Consider the following 14,785-nt stretch of genomic DNA (forward strand, 5'->3'; position numbering starts at 1 on the left):
GGAAGATATTTTAATCTGCTTTGGTAATTATCTTCCTCTTATCTTAGTCTATATGTCAGTGCATACCCAGTGGGCTGAGTTTCATAGCAGATGAAGAATCAAGTTCCATTAAATCTCTGTCTCCTCAAACCAAATGAGACAGTGCAGAGAATCACATTTCACAGAGGACGTGTCAGCAGAAGGAACTGTAAATGCCAGCAGACATTGCCCATGGCCCAGTGTATCTTCTCCTGTTAATTTTTTCCTGCTAGAAAGTGTAAATAATTGTTCAGCTTGTTTTCTCAGTGTTCATCAGACCCTCCAGAGCTGTGGCACTGGATGATGAGCTCTGATCATCAGAGGTGCTGGTGGTACAGGGGCTCGGAGGGGACAGTCACCAGGAGGGGACAGCAGTGCTGAGCAGCTGAAAATCGAGGCATCAGGAGCTCACCGTGAACTTGACCTGGTCCTTTTCCTGCCTTCTAGGCATTTCCCTAAGATTCAACAGAACCCTAGAAAATTATTTCTCAGATTTTGAATTTGGGATTTTGTGGTCCACAACCTCAAGGAACCCCAGGGCTTGTTATGCATCATTACCTCTTCTCTATCTCCTTCAAAAAATAAGTAAATGAGAAATGTGCTGAGACCCACTGCAGCCCAGAAAGAAGGTTTCATGTGTGCTCTTGAACATAATCCTGGCCTTGCCCAGTTTCCCCTGATAATCATAGAATCATAGAATCATAGAATCCTAGGGGTTGGAAGGGACCTCGAAAGATCATCTAGTCCAACCCCCCCTGCCAGAGCAGGGCCCCCTAGAGTACATCGCCTAGGAACGTGTCCAGGCGGGTTTTGAATGTCTCCAGTGAAGGAGACTCCACAACCCCCCTGGGCAGCCTGTTCCAGGGCTCTGTCACCCTTACAGTAAAAAAATTCTTTCTGATATTCAACTTGAACCTCCTATGCTCCAACTTACACCCATTACCCCTTGTCCTATCACTGGTCACCATAGAGAAAAGCCTAGCTCCATCTCCCTGACACTCACCCCTTACATATTTGAAAACATTGATGAGGTCACCCCTCAGTCTCCTTTTCTCCAAACTAAAGAGACCCAGCTCCCTCAGCCTTTCCTCATAAGGGAGATGCTCCACTCCCTTAATCATCTTAGTAGCTCTGCGCTGGACTCTTTCAAGCACTTCCCTGTCCTTCTTGAACTGAGGGGCCCAGAACTGGACACAATACTCCAGGTGCGGCCTCACCAATGCAGAATAGAGGGGGAGGAGAACCTCTCTTGACCTACTAACCACACCCTTTCTAATGCACCCCAGGATGCCATTGGCCTTCTTGGCCACAAGGGCACATTGCTGGCTCATGGTCATCCTCTTGTCTACCAGGACCCCCAGGTCTCTTTCACCTACACTGCTCTCCAGCAGGTCAGCCCCCAACCTATACTGGGACATCGTGTTGTTCTTCCCCAAATGCAAAACTCTACACTTCCCCTTGTTGAATTTCATCTTGTTCCTCCCTGCCCAACTCTCCAGCCTGTCTAAGTCTCTCTGAATGGCAGCACAGCCTTCTGGTGTGTCAGCCACTCCTCCCAGCTTAGTGTCATCAGCAAACTTGCTGAGGGTACATTCTATACCCTCATCCAAGTCGTTGATGAATATATTGAACAACACCGGTCCCAGTACCGACCCCTGAGGGACTCCACTAGTCACGCCCCTCCAACCAGATTCTGCCCCATTGACTACAACTCTCTGACTCCTTCCTTTCAACCAGTTCCTGACCCACCTCACTACCTGATCACCAAACCCATACTTGATCAACTTATCTACAAGGATGCTGTGAGAGACGGTGTCAAATGCTTTACTGAAATCAAGATAAACCACATCTACCGCTCTTCCATCATCTATCCACCTAGTAATTTCCTCATAGAAGGCTATGAGGTTAGTCAAACATGATTTACCCTTGATAAAACCATGCTGACTGCTCTCGATGACTCCCATGTCCTTGATATGCCTGGAGATAGTGACAAGAACAAGTTGTTCCATCACCTTTCCAGGGATGGATAATATTCTCCTAAGAGCATGAATCTCACCTGTCAAGTGCCCCAGTCCTCCTGGGTAGCAACAGGAATAACAGCAGCTTCTGAAAACTAATACAGCAATCCTTATATTCATCTTTTTTTGGCTGCTGCCAGTCACTGCACCTTCCCTGCTCTTGCCCCATGTAAACTCCTGTCTTGGGCAGGGGGAAAGCCCTTCTCTCATGATGGGTTCTGTGGCAGCAGAGCACGAGGTCCCTGTGTCTGAGTTCATGTGAGACCCTGAGCTCCATAGGGACACACAGCTTCCAAAGGAAGCTGGGGACCCCCCAGTTAAATCTTTGTGCTTCATCCCAAAGCATTGTAATTCCATCAGACTCTCCCTGCAAAGACGTAGTTGACAACTTTTACAGAGATCACTAACATTCAGAAACACAGATTTTGGAAGGTTTTAGAGCTAAGTGAAAAGAACTGGCTAAATGCTCATCTTTGACCAGGACTGGGTAAATACAATTTTAAAACTGCCTTCCCCAGATTTCATTTGATGCTCCTCAAATTCAGAAGCAGAAGAGTGAGCACATAGCCCTGACAGAGCAACTATTTGCTGGGACCTGGCTTCAACAACGTGAGCTTGGGGACCTCCAAAAAATCCACTGATGTTCAGAGAAGCCCAAGTACCAACACAAATGCAGGGGTACAAACATTTAGAAGAGAACAGAAAGATCTAAGTCCAGCACTGCTTCCAGAGCAAAAGGCTGTGTGAAGTGAAGGAAAGTTGTAAAGGAACACCAAGCAATAAGATGTTCCACTGCAGCTCTGCTACAAGCTTTTGTTTCAAGCAACATCTGTTTTCCATAAAGCTGACTTAAATATTGGTATCTTCCTTCTTCTGAGAGAATTTGTTCACTTCATCTTTTTACTGGCAAAAGTACTATTATTGCTTTTCATCCCTGCCAGCCCTGCAGAGCCACCTCAGAGCTGGGGAGGTGAACCGGAGTCTATTTTGGCATAAAGCAAAAAGAACACAGCTTGATCTCAGATCCCAGGGTGAATTTTCAGTGCTGGCAGTCAAGAAAGTCATTGCTTTATTTGTAAATTAAAAGAGGTCAACAGGAAAGTCATTGGGGGAAAAAAAAAGCAAATATGGAACCCTACCACGCCATTTATAGTCTCTTTATAGATGAGAGCACAGTTTATGTAATGTAACTTGAGTTATAAATAATATTATTGTTTGTTTCAGCCAAAAAGCTGTAGCTCATTTAATTAGGAGAATGGATGTGTTTGTGTCGTGTTATTCATTAATTTATTGTAAAATATATCTTTAAGGATAACCTATGGAAAAGTTACTGCAGTTGCAGACAAAAGGATAGCAAAGGAACTTACATAAAGTATTTCCAGTAAGAAAAAAAACAGGGTTTCTCAGATCTTTTTGTTCCTTTATATCAAATAGCTGAAAAAAACAAACTTTAAACAGAAAGAAATAAGGGAAGAAATGTGAGCTGATAGATTTAATATTGGAGTGCAATGTTTAAAAGGGACCATTTGTACTAATAAGTCTGGGAGAGAGGTTTAGTAATTTTCTAAATCTGTTGAGCTCTCAGGGTGTCCCATTCCCTTGGTGGGCATGCAGTGCTCACTCAGCAGTAAGCCATACAACGTTATATCAGACTTTAATGTCCACCTATTTCAAGCACCATTGATGAAGAATTACTTTGTGATGTCAAACAGACACATTTACAGCAAAAGAGAAGGAAACATTCTTTTTCAAAGATTAGAAATGAAAACGCCATGCAAAAACACAGATACAGCAAACAATATGTCATGCTGCCCAGAAACCTGAGATGGCAACAGGAGATTCTCTGAGCCATGTAACTGCTGACAATTTTTACAAAGCTGATATGAAGTTTGGTTGTTTTTCCCTGAAAGAACATAACAAATTTTGTTTTAAGAAAAATAAATCATTAAGCACTGTAAAAAATAATATATAATAATAATATAACACCAGGTTGCAACGCGTGCAACAGGTGGTTTCCATCAGCAGCAAGGCAGATGGGGGGAAAGTAAAGAAGAAATATGTTCTTCTGAGTCAACATTAATGAGGCAAGAGGATGGGATTTGATTTTTAATTAATGGATCCACACAGTTAATATCTCCATCAACACATATAGCAGGATGCCATGAGCTATTTCCATGGCTCCCTAATGGGACTTTTTTGCAGGGAAGAGATGGGATGGAGACTGACAGAGCTCTCTCCCTTGAATCCAAAGTCCAAGCTCTGGTTTGTACTGGTGCCAAAGGCCATTTTGAATAAATCAAGTCGTAAATAGAAACTTGTCTGTTGAAGCCAGGACCTTAAAGGCAGCTGCATATGATACTGGCCACATCACACCCCTGGATGTCACTGGTTACAGAAAATGGTATAGTTTGGTCATGCTTGTTTGGAGACTCACAGAGTCAGACCTTTGACTTGTTTTGATACATCTTGTAAAGGGTTTAGTGACCTTGGTTTACATTAGCAGGGACAAATGTCACAGGGGAATCCCTGTGGTTGTTAATCACAAGGGTCTCAAGCTAATATAAGAAAATCAAAGCCCAGGTGCCTAGGCTACTCCCATCGCTTAAGCTAAAGTGACTGTATAAATCTAGGTCTTGAAAAGCAATCTAGATGGTTATTATTTTATAAATAAGTTTTGATCATATTAATAATTCAGTCATCTGAGGACCACAAACAACAGTTCCTACTTTGGGGAGCTGGCAGACTTATGGTGAATGTACTTTGGATCAATCAGTCAGGCAAAATCGAGTTCAGCTGGTACTGAACATGGAAAATAAAATGAAGGGCACTCTCTCAAAGAAAAAAACTAATCTGCCCTATGACAAACTGTGCTACCCCAGGGTCACAATTTACATAATCCTATGCTGAGCAAAGAAAGAGGTAAACAAAACTGAACACAGTGACAAGATTAAAGAAATTTTTGAGTGGTAATGAAGGTGTAAATTGTTGCACAACTTCTGAGGCACACACTCTTCAGCAGGGTTTCACCAGTGCCAGCTGAACCTTCAGCTGGACCTGAAAAGGGCAGCACTTTTTGTACCAAGGAAAAGTTGTAGCAAGGGAAAAAAAATCCAAAATTTAACACAGCTCCTAGAGCAGTACTTCTGGGATAGAGGCCACCAGTCCTGGTGGGTGTCTGTGTTGCTTGCAGCACTCAACCCTGGCCCCCTCCAGAGAGAGGGCACCCATCCTAAGGGGACAGAAGCCAAGTGTGGGGACTTCATCCATCAACACCCAGACCCCAAGGTAGGGGAAAGGTGGGCCCATAATCCCCACCATATCCAGGGTTATCTGGGAGCAGGGCATGTCAGCAATGCACAGCAACACCAGGCACCATCCCTTCTGTTGCTGTGCATCATCCCTTACCTCAAATATAAATACTCCTCTGTGAAAGCAAGGAAAGAGAAAACCAGTGAGGAAACTGTTCTTTAATAAAAATAAATTACATCTGAGGTGGATGTGTTTAATGAGTAGATTTCTAAATCAGATTTTTAAACATCTTTGATGAAGAAACGTTAGTCTGTAAGAAAACACTTCCTTCTGATGAAATGCAGACATGCTCATTGACGATCAGGCCTTCAGGCTTATTATAATACTTCAAGGTTTTAACAGGATCTCTGCCTTTATTGCCAAAATATTCACAATATACTGGAGGATTTTGCATTTCTGTACCACTGAGAGAAGACCTTCCTGAACCTTCTAATTTTGGAATAGCATGAATTCTCAGGGCAGATGCCAATGTAATAAATCGCTCACTGCTTAACAAAGAGGAAGAATTTGGGGACTTCAGCATGGCAGCAGAGAATTTATAGAACACAGCAGGAGTTTTATTCTTTCAACTCAATTGGACTGGCAATTTCTGAGAACCTGTGAGAGGTAACTAGAGAAAAACAAAGCTTCTGTCAACAAAATCAAATTCACCACAGAGAACTCTTCAAAATTCATTAAAAGTCTTTAAATTTAAATTAGGTGAAAGCTGTTGGTATTAGAAGCTAGTAATAGACCAGTAATAAATATAGCCAAGTCAGGTAAAGCAGAAGAAATAAAACTCACAAATATAACTTGCAGAAGAAATAGTGCTGTTTAAAACAAGTAAACCCAAGCATAACATAAAGATTACAACACTGGTAGTAGGGATGGTCAATATGCACTTATTTTTATTCTAAAAGATGCTGATCCATTTCTGCTACAAAATATGCAAAACCCCATTTGTGGTGAATGATGAGGGCAAATATGGTTCACATGATATACCTCTGATCTGTTCTCATTGATCTTTTGTTCTCAGCATGTCACCAGCTTAGATTTCTTGCAGTCGTTCTAAACATAAACTATATTTTTGACAAGCCTTTGGGGTTATATATACACATTCCTAAATTAGTTGCTAGAGAAAAATTGCTATGGAAACCAATTAGAATAATACCACAGACACATATGTTGACCAGTTTAAGGCTAAACAAGACCTGAAAGTTACATCAGTAACCAAGCAAGTTGAGATCTTTAGTGAAAAGTGCTGAACACTGAATAAGTTCAAATGATGTGTTTGAGGAGTTATATCATGTTCACAGTGTAATACCCTTGGAAAGCTTTATGCCCAAATCCTGTTGGATGACTGGAACGGCTCCATCACTTAAAGGCAGAGAAGACACAGTGGACATCATTCTTACTATTACAAAGGAGCTTGTACACTTCAAGAACAGCATTTCATGAAATTGCATGGGTTTTATACTGCCTTGGCATGTTTCCCTCTGTCTTGTGGTTTTAACTGCAAACTACAACAACACATATTTATCAAAAGATGAATGATAAGTGTTTGGGTCCTGTTAAGCCACAAAGTGTGTAGGTTTGCGACCACAACAGCAAATGGGATGAGCTTGGGGAGTGAGAAGAGGGAAAGGAAGTGTTGGAATCTGGTCAGGGCTTTGGCACATTGGCATCCTACAAAAAAAAAAAAAAAAAAAAAAAAAAAAGGTGAAAATAACTTTAAGCCATGCAGAAGTTATCAAAGCTGTATTCCTTGACATGATGCTTTTTAGTTCTCCAAGTACAACCACATAGGTCTGAAAATTCACAAGAGTCTGGAAAAAACACTTTTTTTTTTTTTTTTTTTTTTTTTTTTTTTTTTTTTTTTCTTGTAACAAAGGAGAAATTGCATTATTTGATCATGAAAGAGAATGTGCATTCAGTGATGGAAATTTCAGCAATTTGGTGACAGTACCACTTCAGTCCTTCTCTCTGTATTTCTCAGTAATATCAAGGACAGTGTAACCACGGACATGCTCCTTGTTTTACTCCAGCTAATTCACTCCACCTCACCTCTGACAAACCAGAAGCCCTAACAATTACCTTGAACCTCTTCCAAACAAATCTTTTTCTGTCTTTTCCATTTAGGAAGCTTCAGATTTCTTGAAAGCATAACCACATATTTTGAAGACCTGCTTATTAGGACTCATCATAGTAATTATTACAGAATATTGAATTTTTGCATTTTAATAACTGTATTAATTCTTCTGATATTTATTGAGATCCATGACACTGGAGATGTTTCTGAACACTATTGCAATTGCTTGGTTTCACATTCTTTTTCTGGTAAAAATGCAGGCATTTTCAAAATTCTCAGTTGACCTTTTAGCACAAAAATTTATTTTCCTCTAGTTCAGGATTCTTCATTCTTCATACCTGACACATGCACGACATTCCTAACACATATTTCAGAATTTTGAATGGCAGGATATCAATCTAGAATATTTTAACTGCATTCACATCATTCTACTGAATATTTTATGGTGAAAAGTGGTATTTTTGCAAGATCTCAGGTCACCAGCAGAATGAGAACTAGAAAGGACAGGTGAGTCTCCTGAATTTGTAGGGAGTGTAAGGATTCACAACAACATTTTTGAGGAGATCTGTAACGTGTTTGCCACTACTTTTACTACGAAGAGTTGGAGAACTCTCTAAACACCTTTTGAGGCAAAAATCACAAGACAGTAAAAAGTCCAGTAATACATTAATATTTTAAATGCATCAAATTATGGTTCTTTTTGATAAACTGTATAGCAAAAAATTAGTGACACACAATATGGAATTGATATATGTTTACTTCATATTCATGTGTATTTCTTCAGAAATGTTTGCCTTATCTTAGGAGCCGCATACCTGCTGTGTGATGCAGGGGTTGCTATGGAGAGTTCATAGCTCTTATAAAAATCTGAGGTTTTGATTCTCCACCTTGTGATGATAGCTATGGGACTTTTCATTTAGGAAAAAATCTTTAGAAAAATTTGAGGGTCAGTTTTCATTCCGGTGTTCCAGTTTTTGCCAGGAGGCATTCAATCAGGCATTAATTGCATCAGTTGTTTCACAGCCCTCCTGTGCTGCCAGGGTGGCATAAAGAGACTTTTGTGTAAAGGAGAACCAAGTCCTTAGTTATTGTATTTAATGACTCAGTTTAATGAAATCGCATCAGAAATTTGATTTTTAGGTTCCAGTACATTCTTTTTGAGCAATTATTTGAGTCACTCTCTGGGATAACACATAAGAAAGCAAAGCATTGCTGGAAGTAATCAAATACATTAATCTTTTTGGCGCCTATTTATTCATCTAATCATTTACTTGGAAAAAGAGCAAATAACTTTCTGAGAATAATTTTTTCTCTATGAGCTTCCCTGTGCGTGTCAGGATACCTTTTTTGAATAAATTTGTAGTTTGACCTGATTAAATGTTTTCCTTTCATAATTTTTTTTTAATACATAAATTTTTGTATGAAATGGAAAATATCTTTCGCATTTGGCAAAACCCCTTATGCCAACAAATATTTTGAAGCAAACCTGCTACAAAAATATTTCTAATTATATTTTTACTCAGAATTGTGCATTTTAAGGATTTGGGTGGAAAAGTCAAAATGCTCAGTAAAAAAATAAACATTTTCCAGCTGGGCTATAAGGTTGCTTATTATACTGGGACTTGTATTACGTGCTTGCATGTTGACCTTAGGAAGATTAGAGGTTTCAGAGGAGCAGTTTCTTCCCTGGTTCAAGCCAGCCAGGAGGAGGGGATTCTCATTACTGAACTGGCAGAACAGCAGGGCTGAAAAAAACACATCTTTCCCGAAAGTCAGGAACAACACGGTTGGATAGAGAAAATCAAACAGATCCTAAATGTACATCATTAGCTGGTAAGGGGAAGGGAAGGCTATTTTTTGAGAATTTCCTCCAATAGTCAGAAACAGAGAGATGTGATGTGTTTCAGATATAGCTCCGTTTCTGCAACACCATACAGTAGGGTAGATCTCAGGCTCCATAAAAACAAGTATTGAAGAACTAGGAGGAGTAGATCATGCATGCTCAACCTTCTGTTCCCATTCCTTCTTTTCAAATATAAAACAACCTCTAACATTGCATTGTCTAGCATTCAGGGCCAAAAGCTGCAATACTAAAAAGTTTAGAAAATGCAGAATATAAATAAAGGGGTAATACAACACAATGAATTCTACAAGTCTTACGGCACCTACCAAAGAGCAGAATATCCAGCCTATCCACTTTTCAAACAAATTATCACCATCAAGAACTAACAATTCATTTTTTTCCCATTACTATCCTGTATTCATATTTTGCAGACTTATCTTCAGTCTTATGCATCAACATGCCAAGAAAATCTTCTAAGACAGTGAGTCAGTGTATTCTTCCTTTCTCTTTTCTTCATTTGTGCATATAAAACTGGAGCAAGAAGAACTGGAAGAAAAGGGCTAAGTTTTATTATATTCTTCATCAGAAAACAGTTTCAGACCCCAAGGGTGAATACCCATATAGTGTCAGCAGGGTGAAGAGCAGCATCTTTGTTGATCTCATTGATGATGAGAAACAGAGAGGTTTTTCAAATAAGTGGAACCCAGAATGTAGCAGTTCAGCTATCTTGAAAACAGTGGCAAAAAACAGTGTGATGCTTCAGGACAATGTGCTAAGAGCAACCTCCCATCATCCCTTAAAGGGTCAGTGCCTTTATTATGAAACAGCTGACACTTCTCTGGTTTCTTTATGGTCAGTACCAATCAGAATGCATCCCAAGTATAACCATGAGATGACAAAAGTATGGATTAAAAGACTTTTCTGGCGATAGATGGATTATTTTGAGGTTAACTATAAATTTTCATTGGTTTTGGCTTTTGATTAATCTATCATACCATAGTGAAATTCATGGTGCCTAAGACTTCTTGTTACCTTTGTTATTCTGATGACTGAAAGTTTGTCAGGTAAATCTGGAAAGATTACCTCACGTGTTCCATTTTTACCAAAAGTTTTATGAACCACTGCTAAGCAAGAAATTCCTGATCATCTACATCATGCAACATTTTTAACATCATTTGCCATTATTTTATCTGTTGCTGTAAACTATTAGCACCAGAAAGCAAAAATGTCGAACCGTGGTGTGATGATTTTAACCATTAAAAAAAAAAAAAAAAAAAAAAAAAAAAAAGTAATATTATCTGAGTCTGTAAGGTTCAGAGAAGAGGAAGAATTCACCATCTTGACAATATTCTGAATTTGACTTCCAAATCATGGAAAGAAAAGCCTTGTGTGAGATATCAGCTGCTAGACCACATCACAACAAAACAGTTCAGAGTTTGAAGGAAGTAATGTGAAATTTCAGAATTCTGTTATTAAGAAACATATTAAACATGTTTAAGAATATTACATTAAGGTCAGATGTCCAATTAGAAAATGAGTACTTATGCAGAATTTTAACCAGTCGAAACATTCAACAAGCACTAACTGACTTTCTCAAAATCATTTTGAAATAGGGAGGAAATAATTGTCACATTTTTTCCTCTCATCAGAACTGAATATTTGGACTTGAAAAATGTGTCCTATGTCACATTGGTGACAAACCATTGATGAGGTTTGCAAGTAGTAGAAATCAGGATTAACATCTGATCTTGAGGATTCATTTGATGATTTGGATTTTATAACAACCATGGACAGTTTCACTATTAAAATTGGTAGAGTTAACCTATTTTGCTTCAAGGTAATTTGGCTTCAAAGTAAAAAGAAAAGTTTGTATCTTTGCAACAAAAAATTACCTCTTCCTGGGTTTTGAGGAATTCATGACCTTAGTTTGTAGAACCCTTTGGTTTCTAGTATAGCTTATTTTCTCCTTTTCATCTTTAATTTATCTAGCAATTAGATCTGAAAATTTAAAAGTAGTCTTTCAGAAATTATGTTAAAATCATTGCAGAGGAGGAGAAAGAACGAGTTAAATGAACTAGAAACAGACAATTCCACTATGAAACCAAAGGCTGAAATTTAAGGAAGAGACCTTTGTTTCTCAAGCCCACCACAAGTCCTTTCTGCTTTTAAACAACATCAGCGGGTAATGTTCTGGTTATTGGAAATAAGAGAATGGAAACTGCTGAGTGCTGCTGGAATATGATTCTTTTTTTTTTTTTTTTTTTTTATTCTTCCTTTTTACAGTGAAAGATACGGGATTATGATAAAGCTACTCAGACAAATCTTCCTTTAAAAGGAAGAATTTAGCTTGAATTCAGATCTCAGGATTTAGTCTATGTTTCTACTTCATGGTTTATTGCCTACAGACACAAATGCAGTTGGTGCAAAGTAAACACAACAGCAAGTGGCTGATGGACACTTAGTCTTGTTTTGAAACATGTGACAGAATTCTCATGCATCTTAAATTTTCACTTTGTACTTTTTTTGTTCCTATTTTACTCTGAAAAAAATATCATTCCTGCTCTAGAAGTTTTGGTTTTGTGGCATTCGTAGTATTAGCTCAGATCTTCCTTCATGAAAGAATGAAGTTGGTCATGTGTATTAATGCTGTCCATAGGAGCAAGAAGTACATTGAATCAGGCTCTTCCTAACAATTTAAACCTTTGGCTAACGGTGGAGTACAGAAATTACACCATCTCAGTCACAGTCTTTTATGGCCTGCCTTTTGTCACTCCTGACTCCCTTTTTCTTTTTTTTTTTTTTTTTTTTTTTTTTTTGAGCTAGAATTGTTGCAGAAAGCAGCTCCAAGGAGCACTTTGAGAAAAAGTTAGGTATTGACAGGTTAAAGGGATTCCCAGCCAGACACTGGCAGAAGAAAGGCTAAAACGTAGCCTAGAAAGGAAGTGTAAAGTGTAACTGGCTCAGGAAAGACAAACTTTCCCCTCTAGGTCAAAGCATTGAACTCAGCCAGAAACAGGGTGATTGAAAAATCTGTTATCACTGGTTGGTGTTCTGGATGCTGTGTGAAGTTTATCGATAGCTTATCCAGCACACGTGACAAATCCCTTGTTATCATCATCAGTTGTTTGGGTTGTTTTGGGTTTTTTGGGTTGGTTGGTTTTTTTTTGGTTTTTTTGTTGTTTGGTTTTTTTTTTTTTTTTGTAGTTTAGTATAAATCAGATCAGAATTTATATCTTGAATTTGACTGATATTCTCCGTACAGTAATTCTTGCTTCCTTTTTGCCAAAGTGGTGAAGCTGCAGTAGCCAGATCTTTAATATCAAGCCAACTATGGACAAGAAGCAGCTCTATGCACAAACATTTCTAGAAATAGGTGTATATTCATTTTCAAGTAGAAATGTCACTGAGCAGTACACACAGTTATTGTACACGTACAGGAACATGGAAGTTTCCCACATTCATATTTAAACAGGACTATAGAAAGTAAATTTCTGACTTACCACATAGGACTACTTGCAAAAACAAATTAAATTTTACCTTCTGAGTCTCCTTGTTTTGCTGCAATGGAGGTGGAGAGAAATCCATCTCCGTTCATCAGCATGTTTAAATAGTGCCTTTGAGAAGGGATTCAGGAGCAAATATGTACTGTGGCACTGGGCAGCTGCTCTTGTGGATTTCCAGTTAAACAAACATCTATTGCAAGGTATGTCTCACAACAAGGTTGTTTTCTCTAGACTTTCTAGGGTCATGGTCATCACCTGGGAATTGTGGTTTTCAGATTTACGAAATGACTAATCGATATTTGTACAAAATTACACAATAAAATAATAAATAATAGTGGTCTATGAATGTGCAGCACATGAAAGAAGGAAGTCAAATTCCTGTGAGAATTCTTGGTTTCCAAATTTTGCATCAAACTGTACTTAACAAAGTCAAGTAGAATAAGTAACAAAACAGGTAAAATAATTTTTAACACTTGAGAAAAAAAAAAAAAAGAGGCAAGGAAACTAATGGTGAGGAAATATAAGTACAATTCTATCTTAGCAATACTTGTATATGTAATTTCTGCCTACATTCAGCAGGCAAGGCTGAAATAAGAAAAATATGTTTCCTCAGGAATGGTGACGGCTCCTTTCAGTGTGCTCAGAGTATTCTCTGGCATGTTCAGTCAATCTGCTGAGTCAGGAAAAATCTTCTACTAATAACACTTGATTAAAAAAAATACTAATTGCCTATCTGAAGTCAAGAACCATTTTTTTTTAAGACTTAAAAAAAATATCTTAAAGGTAACATACTCTTAGATTTTTATTATGTAGTAACATTTTAACCATCATTAGATTTCAGCTTCAGAAAGATAAAACTCTTCAGTTTGGGGTTCTTTTACAGCTGTTTGGTTATGACAGGGTCTCAGATACTGACAAGTCTCTACACTTGCTTCTGAGTTAGGTGCTCCAACTACAGTGAAGTGCCAGGCTGCATTTGTCTCTGATTTTCAGCAGCTGTGTTTGAATTGAGAGCTTGATTGACAATTATCTCACCTTGATAGAAGCTTGATTACTTGGGCTATGAAAAGATTCTGTATTCTATTTTGTGAAACAGTTACTTTTTTATCCCACTTTTTGCACTTTTCGATATTAACTCTTAGTTATTCCTGAACAGCAACAGCTACAGTATTTGAAATTAAACCAGAACCATGGCTGGCATGATGCTTCAGTGTCTAATCATATTATTTGTTGCATTTGCCTTTGTTGATGAAGTTAAAAATTCAAAATCAATTTTTCTCCACAATTTCTACTGAGGAAGGATTTTGAGACACTCCGTTAATTTAGGATTAAAGAGAGGATGAAAAACCAACAACAAAGGCCCTTTGACAGTAGTGGGGGATGAGTACTAGAAAATGTTCTTGCTGCAGACTAATCGGAGTGTAATTCCTAGAGGAACCAATCTTTCATTAATTGGAAAGGCAGTAAATTGAATCAGTCACAGTGCCAAAATATTGCAGTCCAGTTGAAGAGTTTTATTGAACTAATTGATTTAATTGTTTTAAGTAATGCTGTTATGAGAGTCATTATTAAGAAAAGTTATTCTCAATATAATTTTCTGGAACATAAGAACTTTTTATGAGGCAAGTGATTTTCATTAAAAGAAAAATAAAAAGAAGAAGAAAAGATTAGGCAACCATTTTTATTTAAAAGAGCAACTTGAGGAGGTTATGTTTCATTAGAAATTATCACTACTTGATTTCGGCTGTCACCATGGATAATGTGAAGCCCTTTGAAAGTGAAGGGTACTTTAGCTATGTTCAGACCAGCTTAGCTATTTCTGATGGCATTTTCTCAGAGCCAGAAAACTGGTTTCATTGTATCTTCCCAATTTGGATATAAGGGACCATGAGACTTCCTCCTACTTCTGCACATCCACCCTCCACTCCTCTTCAGCATAATGTAAGTGCTGTAGGTTACTCTCTAGCTCCACAATCAGTGTAAACTGGATTTAGTAGTCCTGGCTTACCTTCCAGACCTCTGTCTG

At 38.3% G+C, this 14,785-nt stretch overlaps 1 long non-coding RNA gene across 1 annotated transcript; it reads right to left on the bottom strand.

Moving 5' to 3' along the window:
- Nucleotides 1–7,175: 7,175 nt before the first annotated feature.
- On the bottom strand, nt 7,176–12,953 carry LOC139791380 (uncharacterized). Its single transcript, XR_011723904.1, has 3 exons — nt 12,794–12,953; nt 9,583–9,802; nt 7,176–7,390 (listed from the first exon to the last, which is right to left on the bottom strand). It is a non-coding gene; the product is annotated as an uncharacterized lncRNA (long non-coding RNA).
- Between the last annotated feature and the right edge of the window lie 1,832 nt (nt 12,954–14,785).

The sequence above is a fragment of the Heliangelus exortis genome, chromosome 1 (genome assembly GCF_036169615.1).
Source record: "Heliangelus exortis chromosome 1, bHelExo1.hap1, whole genome shotgun sequence".
Lineage (NCBI taxonomy): Eukaryota > Metazoa > Chordata > Aves > Apodiformes > Trochilidae > Heliangelus > Heliangelus exortis.